The following is a 9,577-nucleotide window of genomic DNA, read 5'->3' as shown; positions in this document are numbered from 1 at the left end:
TAACCCTAACCCTAACCCTAACCCTAACCCTAACCCTAACCCTAACCCTAACCCTAACCCTAACCCTAACCCTAACCCTAACCCTAACCCTAACCCTAACCCTAACCCTAACCCTAACCCTAACCCTAACCCTAACCCTAACCCTAACCCTAACCCTAACCCTAACCCTAACCCTAACCCTAACCCTAACCCTAACCCTAACCCTAACCCTAACCCTAACCCTAACCCTAACCCTAACCCTAACCCTAACCCTAACCCTAACCCTAACCCTAACCCTAACCCTAACCCTAACCCTAACCCTAACCCTAACCCTAACCCTAACCCTAACCCTAACCCTAACCCTAACCCTAACCCTAACCCTAACCCTAACCCTAACCCTAACCCTAACCCTAACCTAACCCTAACCCTAACCCTAACCCTAACCCTAACCCTAACCCTAACCCTAACCCTAACCCTAACCCTAACCCTAACCCTAACCCTAACCCTAACCCTAACCCTAACCCTAACCCTAACCTAACCCTAACCCTAACCCTAACCCCTAACCCTAACCCTAACCCTAACCCTAACCCTAACCCTAACCTAACCCTAACCCTAACCCTAACCCTACCCTAACCCTAACCCTAACCCTAACCCTAACCCTAACCCTAACCTAACCCTAACCCTAACCCTAACCCTAACCCTAACCCTAACCCTAACCCTAACCCTAACCCTAACCCTAACCCTAACCCTAACCCTAACCCTAACCCTAACCCTAACCCTAACCCTAACCCTAACCTAACCCTAACCCTAACCCTAACCCTAACCCTAACCCTAACCCTAACCCTAACCCTAACCCTAACCCTAACCCTAACCCTAACCCTAACCCTAACCCTAACCCTAACCCTAACCCTAACCCTAACCCTAACCCTAACCCTAACCCTAACCCTAACCCTAACCCTAACCCTAACCCTAACCCTAACCCTAACCCTAACCCTAACCCTAACCCTAACCCTAACCCTAACCCTAACCCTAACCCTAACCCTAACCCTAACCCTAACCCTAACCCTAACCCTAACCCTAACCCTAACCCTAACCCTAACCCTAACCCTAACCTAACCTAACCCTAACCCTAACCCTAACCCTAACCCTAACCCTAACCCTAACCCTAACCCTAACCCTAACCCTAACCCTAACCCTAACCCTAACCCTAACCCTAACCCTAACCCTAACCCTAACCCTAACCCTAACCCTAACCCTAACCCTAACCCTAACCCTAACCCTAACCCTAACCCTAACCCTAACCCTAACCCTAACCCTAACCCTAACCCTAACCCTAACCCTAACCCTAACCCTAACCCTAACCCTAACCCTAACCCTAACCCTAACCCTAACCCTAACCCTAACCCTAACCCTAACCCTAACCCTAACCCTAACCCTAACCCTAACCCTAACCCTAACCCTAACCCTAACCCTAACCCTAACCCTAACCCTAACCCTAACCCTAACCCTAACCCTAACCCTAACCCTAACCCTAACCCTAACCCTAACCCTAACCCTAACCCTAACCCTAACCCTAACCCTAACCCTAACCCTAACCCTAACCCTAACCCTAACCCTAACCCTAACCCTAACCCTAACCCTAACCCCTAACCCTAACCCTAACCCTAACCCTAACCCTAACCCTAACCCTAACCCTAACCCTAACCCTAACCCTAACCCTAACCCTAACCCTAACCCTAACCCTAACCCTAACCCTAACCCTAACCCTAACCCTAACCCTAACCCTAACCCTAACCCTAACCCTAACCCTAACCCTAACCCTAACCCTAACCCTAACCCTAACCCTAACCCTAACCCTGCAACCCTAACCCCTAACCCTAACCCTGCAACCCTAACCCCTAACCCTAACCCTGCAACCCTAACCCCTAACCCTAACCCCTAACCCTAACCCTGCAACCCTAACCCCTAACCCTAACCCTGCAAGCCTAACCCTAACCCTACACCGCAGCCGTACACCGCAACCCTACACCTACGCCGCAACCGTACACTGCAACCCTACACCTACGCCGCAACCGTACACTGCAACCCTAACCCTAATATGCAATGGTAAATGCAGCTCCTTAGCCCTACAAGATGGCGGCGCCCGTGCGGTCACGTGACAGGGAGCAACATGGCGGCGCCCATAGGGTCATGTGACACGGAGCAAGATGGCGGCACCCATAGGGTCATGTGACGTGGAGCAAGATGGCGGCGCCCATAGGGTCACGTGACACGGAGCAAGATGGCGGCGACGACGTGGGTAGTGGGTATTGTAGTGTGCCAGCTGGAGCACTAATTAGGGGTTGTATAGGTATATATAAAAAAGAAGAAAAACTATATGTCCGGTGCAGCAGTAGAAAATTTCAGGCTCCCGGGGAGTAAATTTTTTTTAATAATTATTTAAAGTTTGTTTTTTATTTTACTCCCAGGGAGCCTGAAAATTTCTACTGCTGCTTTTTGAAAGCTAGAAAGGGAAACAAAGTTAGAAATGAAAAGATGGAAAGAAAGAAAAAGAGAAAGAGAGAGAGTTAGGAGAGAAAGAGAGAAAGAGAGAAAGAGAGAGTTAGGAGAGAGAGTTAGGAGAGAAAGAGAGAAAGAAAGTTAGGAGAGAAAGAGAGAAAGAGAGTTAAGAGAGAAAGAGAGTTAGGAGAGAAAGAGAGAGTTAGGAGAGAAAGAGAGAAAGAGAGAAAGAGTTAGGAGAGAAAGAGAGAAAGAGAGAGGACAGAAAGAGAGAGTTAGGAGAGAAAGAGAGAAAGAGAGAGTTAGGAGAGAAAGAGAGAAAGAGAGAGTTAGGAGAGAAAGAGAGTTAGGAGAGAGAGAAAGAAAGTTAGGAGAGAAAGAGAGAGTTAGGAGAGAAAGAGAGAGTTAGGAGAGAAAGGGAGAAAGAGAGTTAGGAGAGAAAGAGAGAGTTAGGAGAGAAAGAGAGAAAGAGAGAGGACAGAAAGATAGAGTTAGGAGAGAAAGAGAGAAAGAGAGAGTTAGGAGAGAAAGAGAGTTAGGAGAGAGAGAAAGAAAGTTAGGAGAGAAAGAGAGAGTTAGGAGAGAAAGAGATAGTTAGGAGAGAAAGGGAGAAAGAGAGAAAGAGAGTTAGGAGAGAAAGAGAGAGTTAGGAGAGAAAGAGAGAAAGAGTTAGGAGAGAAAGAGAGAAAGAGAGAGGACAGAAAGAGAGAGTTAGGAGAGAAAGAGAGAAAGAGAGAGTTAGGAGAGAAAGAAAGAGAGGAGAGAAAGAGAGAGGAAAAGAAATAGGAAAAGAATGGCAGAGAGTAAAAAATGAGAAGGGTTACAGTGAAAAAGAAAGAGGGTGAGAGTGAGAAAGGAGACAAAAGAATAGAGAAAAAAAAGAAGAGAAGCTGGAGAGAAAAAGAAATAAAGAGTAAAAGCATCAACTAGAGAGAAAAATAAATAGTTAGAAATACTGAAATAGACAAACAGAAGAAAAGACATACAGGGAAATAGAGAAGCAGAGAGAGACACTTAGAAACAGTGAGAAACAGAAACAAAGTTAGGGATGGACAGAAATGACGAGACAGAAAGAAAACTAAGAGAAGAAGCAAAGGAAGAAATACAGTGGGGAAAAAAAAATGACTAAACCACACCAAAAAAACACAGGAGCCAAAGGGGGAGGGGGAGGGAGCGGGGGGCATCATTATTAGGGTTGATTCAACTTTATTGAATGAATTCTTTTATTTACACTCCAGCAAAACACATGGAAACTATGTATACAAATGGGAGCGTAGATACAATCCGTACGCTGACCGGTAGAAATCCCGCTTACGTACTGAGCCGTATGTGGAAATGCGGCGCCAAATGCAAACACGGAACGATACGGGGCGATAGAAACCGAACGCATATTAACACAATATAACCTTTTTTCTATTTACATTACATTTTGTTTGATTGTTAGAGGAAAGACCAAAACAAAAATAGCACACAGAAACCAACAGTCATCCACCGTGACCGCCTCCTTCACATTGCACGCAAACTCACCGTCGCTCTCGTTGCAACCGCTCCGTTAAGCCCCGGCAATCGTTGTTCCTCGGGAACGTGGTTCCCGGGAGCCTCCGAAAAAATCCTCCTGCCTGACGAAAACCCCGGTCCCGGGACGGTCCGCCTCCCAACTTTGGCGATGAACTTCGCCTCGCGGACCGACCGGGACCGAGGAAAAAAAAAACCCAGCCGGGGGGAAAAAAAAAAAAAACCCCCCGGCTGGGGATTTTTTATTCTAAATTTAAAAATGAGCTGAAAAACCTGAAAGGCAAAGGCCATACGCACAAGGTTAGAACCGGTCCACACGCACACACACACAAACACACACGCACGGAGCCCTCCTTCAGCTTACCCACAAACCCACCCTCGCTCTCGTCTCAACCGCTCCCCTAACCCCCGGCCGTCGACACGCCTGCACGACGCTCCTCGGGAACGTGGTTCCCGGGAGCCTCCGAAAAAATCCTCCTGCCTGACGAAAACCCCGGTCCCGGGACGGTCCGCCTCCCAACTTTGGCGATGAACTTCGCCTCGCGGACCGACCGGGACCGAGGAAAAAAAAACCCAGCCGGGGGGAAAAAAAAAAAAACCCCCCGGCTGGGGATTTTTTATTCTAAATTTAAAAATGAGCTGAAAAACCTGAAAGGCAAAGGCCATACGCACAAGGTTAGAACCGGTCCACACGCACACACACGCAAACACACACGCACGGAGCCCTCCTTCAGCTTACCCACAAACCCACCCTCGCTCTCGTCTCAACCGCTCCCCTAACCCCCGGCCGTCGACACGCCTGCACGACGCTCCTCGGGAACGTGGTTCCCGGGAGCCTCCGAAAAAATCCTCCTGCCTGACGAAAACCCCGGTCCCGGGACGGTCCGCCTCCCAACTTTGGCGATGAACGTTGCCTCGCGGACCGGCCGGGACCGAGGAAAAAAAAACCCAGCCGGGGGGAAAAAAAAAAAAAACCCCCCGGCTGGGGATTTTTTATTCTAAATTTAAAAATGAGCTGAAAAACCTGAAAGGCAAAGGCCATACGCACAAGGTTAGAACCGGTCAACACGCACTCACACCTGCAGACGCAAGCTCTCACAGACAGACACGGACAATCACGCTCTCTCGCGCGCTCTTCCGCTTACACGCTGACCGCGACCCTTACTTGAAACGCTACGTTGACGCTTCGACGCGTCTTCTGACCGCGGCTCTTCGATGTCCGGCGGTAGATTCCGGGATAACGTGTAGGGATCCGGGGACCTGCGAGACGACAGAGACGACGGGAGGCGGTCGACGAGTGACTATCTGACGGCTAGGAGCTGTTCCCGCTCCGGGCCCATAAATTTTGTACCCAAAACCCCCATAGAAGACAGATGAACTGTAAAGTTTTATAACTGCTCTACCTAACCGTGACTACGTGCCTGGGCAGGGCAGCTCCGATCGTAAGTGGCGCGACAGAGGCGTGTACAACATAAGCCAAGGTAGGTACATACAATATATGCACAATATAAGCCAACGTAGGTACATACAGTATAAGTGCATACAATATAAACCGACATAGGTACATACGACATAAGTACATACAATATAAGCACATACAGTATAAGCCAACATAGGTAGGTACAACCTAAGCACGTACAATATATGCCGACGTAGATACAATATAAGCGAGGACTTGACGTAACTCTCCGGAAGATTAATTGTTGAGCCCTATACCCTTTGAGAAGGCGCAAGCTACGGAACTACTGCGGTCAGGTGATGAGGGTCTAATATGCTCCCTCTAGAAGTCCGAGAGAATAGCATGTGAAGAGAAGGCGCTACCAAAGGTGAGAAGGAAGATGGATGAGAACGTCTCCTGTACTTCTTCCCGTCTCAAAAAGTAAAAATGTAACGATGCCGGAATAAGCGATATCCAGGAAGGTACACGAGTAAAATATGGCCGATACGGCAGAGAACAATGCCGATAAAGCCTCGAGATGTAACAAAGGCCTATGACGCAGAAATCAATGGACACGGACGACATAACACAGACACGGACGACATAACACAGACACGGACGACATAACACAGACACGGACGACATAACACGGACACGAGTGGAAACTGCCTGCCAGTTCCACCTTATGGACCCAAGATTGCTAGTCCAAGATGAGTCATAGGCCGATGATGCCAAAGGAAAGAAAGCCCTAGGGCAATAGCATGTGATGATGAAATTTAACTCCTTTCAAGATGTTAGTGCCAAAGGACTTAAGAGGAAGCCTAAGAAGCTCAGTAGGCCTAGACAAGAAAGCGATGACTACGGCGTGACCGTGGCTATAGCTCCGGACGTGAAGGCGGGCTCCTCGGGTGAAAAGATCCACGACGATGTCGAGAGTCGAAGAAGGCCGCCGACGCAAACCTCGCGAGGACGCGAAGATGGATCGGAACTGCCCTGCCCGGCGAAGACTCTGGTGAGGCTGAGGAGAAACCCTCTCCCTCTGCTTCCGAGGGGCCCGTCCCACTATGGGCCTCTCCTCTAAGCTAACATCTAATTGTCTCCTGTGATAGTAAAGGTTTTTCCCCTTCTCCCACCTACTGGCCCCGACACTTAGCTTTTGCAAGACGACCGGACAAAATCCATCGTCAGCCGGACGTGGACGGCGACACGTTCTCTACGTCCGCTTCGGTGCTGCCGTTTCCAAACTTCAGCTATGCGCCTCCTCACGGTACCTAAGACAAAACAGAAAATGCAACTAGCGCCCTGCAAAAGAGGAATCCCCGGAACTCTGACGCACCGCTGCCCCGGCTCACCTGAAATCTTGATGCGACTCAACAGGCTGCCAGGAGGATACCTACAAAAGGAAAAGGTACAGGCTTAGCGTGCTGCCGCATAACGGTCACCTATGAGTCACCCTGCCTAAATGCCGACTCACCCGCTTGACTCTGTTCCTTCACACGCCTAGAGCAGCAATGACACCTGCAAAGAAACAAAGCAAAAAAAACCACACTGAGATACTAAGAAAAGACCACCACCCTGACCCGACAAGTACACCCACCTACACCTTAAGCTCGCACCCACCTGGCCTCAGACACCTGGGATCAGAGACATCTCGCAAGAGGACTGCCTAAAATAAAAAAAATAAAAAAAAAAAAAAAGGGGATGCTTAGACTTTCACCAGAAACTGAGACCTGTGCGAGAACAACTGCTTCTGTTCACTGCTCACCTGGCACACTTGGCCTTGACTGCAGCTATCTGCCTGGACTGCCTAATAATAGACAAAGAACAGTGCTGTAACATAGTCACCATGTATGCTTCCCCTGCAAATACAAACAGCGACTGACCTTCTCAGGGAAAACCCCCTGACCCAGGAGGGGCGCTCTGCCACAGATCTTAAATGTCTGCATCTGAAAGAAAGTTAGGAGAAAATTCAAACAACTGTAGGATAACTTAACAGGTCCCAGCATCCTGTGTGAATCTAGGAATACCATCTAGAATACAACTACATCCCCCATTCCAAATTGCAGGTCTCCAGGACTTGTGCAATTACACCAGGCTATGCAGCAGGACAGAGCAGCTCCGGGACAAATATGTGCAGACACCCGTGACACAGGACAGGACACGACAAACGAGGGGACGCCACGAGGAGAAAAATCTCTTGGCGAGAAAAATGCCCGCGAGGACAGAGAGATTGCGGAACGAGATGACCTAGGGGAGACGGACGGCTCGGAGCCGATGAGGCTCAAAGAGCCCTGCAGGAAGAAGATGCTAAGAAAACGATGTCTTCCGAGAACTGCACAAGCGGATGCCTGAAAAGCCTACGGTAAGAATGAGCTACCTAGCTCGGCGTTCTCACGAGTCCTAAGCCGCTATAATGGATCCTTGGGGCGTGCGGCTGTCGCTACCGCTCAGAACGAGACCTTAAAAGACATCCGACCGGATGCTTCTAAAGACAGATACGACTGCGATGCCTGTCGGGACTCCCGAGTCAAAAGGCCTGTGGCGTTGGGGCCGGGCCGAGGAACGCAAAGATCACAGATGCCAAGATGACCCTCAGACAGCTAAGGTAAAAAAAGACAAGTGACGTGACAGACCCAAACAACACAGAATGCACAAGAGACAAGTGACACGACCCACACCGGAACTGCTCTGCCCTGCGCACCTCAGCGCTGAGATCAAAAGAGACGCTTTCCCTTTAGGTGGCCTAAGGAGACACTTCTTAGACATCCCCATCTCCAAAGCAGACTCAAAAATCCCTTCCGGGCAGTCCCAAGCCAGCACCCCGCTTCCCTCCCCTCAGTGGGTCGTAGCCCTCGACTTATCTTGCACACTTCTGGGCGTGCAAATCCCTGTCGAGTGCAAAAGAAGGCCACCTCCCCGTCTGGGAAGTTCCAGCTGTCACCAGGCTCTTATCTCTTCGTCTGCCAAGACAAAGAAAAGGAAACATCAGTGCACAATCTTAACAGCACATGGGCTAAAACCTGACAATTCTGCTACTCACCTTCTCCTAAGAGAGCCCTGGCGTTCGGGCCGCACGCTTCGGCCGTGCTCCGAGGCCGACGCTGCCGTCACGAGGTACGCCTAGGTTAAGTGGAGACAAGGTGACTGGGCACGGCTGAAACTGGAGTGGACCCCCTCTCCTCCTCCCTACCTCCCCGACTCACCGCAGCTCCTCGGCCGTTCCCGTGAGCTACCCAGACGGGACCTTGAAATACAAGATGCGTGGGCTTCATCACGGGGTCCCGTCATACTTCCGGAGGGCTCACGAGTGCAGGAAACCCGGTCCGTCCGCCACCTGATGACATGGGCTTAGCGTACGCCGAGTGGATGGCCTAAAGCACGCAAATGAGAACGGATGGTTAGAGGTGCACCAGAAACTGAGACCTGTGCGAGAACAACTGCTTCTGTCCACTGCTCACCTGGCACACTTGGCCTTGGCTGCAGCTATCTGCCTGGACTTCCTAATAATAAAGACAAAGAACAGTGCTGTAACATAGTCACCATTTATGCTTCCCCTGCAAACACAAACAGCGACTGACCTTCTCAGGGAAAACCCCCTGACCCAGGAGGGGCGCTCTGCCACAGATCTTAAATGTCTGCATCTGAAAGAAAGTTAGGAGAAAATTCAAACAACTGTAGGATAACTTAACAGGTCCAAGCATCCTGTGTGAATCTAGGAATACCATCTAGAATACAACTACATCCCCCATTCCAAATTGCAGGTCTCCAGGACTTGTGCAATTACACCAGGCTATGCAGCAGGACAGAGCAGCTCCGGGACAAATATGTGCAGACACCCGTGACACAGGACAGGACACGACAAACGAGGGGACGCCACGAGGAGAAAAATCTCTTGGCGAGAAAAATGCCCGCGAGGACAGAGAGATTGTGGAACGAGATGACCTAGGGGAGACGGACGGCTCGGAGCCGATGAGGCTCAAAGAACCCTGCAGGAAGAAGATGCTAAGAAAACGATGTCTTCCGAGAACTGCACAAGCGGATGCCTGAAAAGCCTACGGTAAGAATGAGCTACCTAGCTCGGCGTTCTCACGAGTCCTAAGCCGCTATAATGGATCCTTGGGGCGTGCGGCTGTCGCTACCGCTCAG

General features: G+C 50.0%; 1 long non-coding RNA gene across 1 annotated transcript; it reads right to left on the bottom strand.

Annotated features, from left to right (window-relative positions):
- Window positions 1–6,620: 6,620 nt before the first annotated feature.
- LOC128802642 (uncharacterized) lies at window positions 6,621–6,935 on the bottom strand. The gene is made up of 3 exons (XR_008435519.1): window positions 6,906–6,935; window positions 6,784–6,824; window positions 6,621–6,702 (listed from the first exon to the last, which is right to left on the bottom strand). It is a non-coding gene; the product is annotated as an uncharacterized LOC128802642 (long non-coding RNA).
- Window positions 6,936–9,577: the final 2,642 nt, after the last annotated feature.

The sequence above is a fragment of the Vidua macroura genome, unplaced genomic scaffold (assembly GCF_024509145.1).
Source record: "Vidua macroura isolate BioBank_ID:100142 unplaced genomic scaffold, ASM2450914v1 whyUn_scaffold_130, whole genome shotgun sequence".
Taxonomy (NCBI): Eukaryota; Metazoa; Chordata; class Aves; order Passeriformes; family Viduidae; genus Vidua; species Vidua macroura.
Note: the sequence above shows the minus strand (reverse complement) of the source record. Positions and strands in the feature narration are given on the sequence as shown.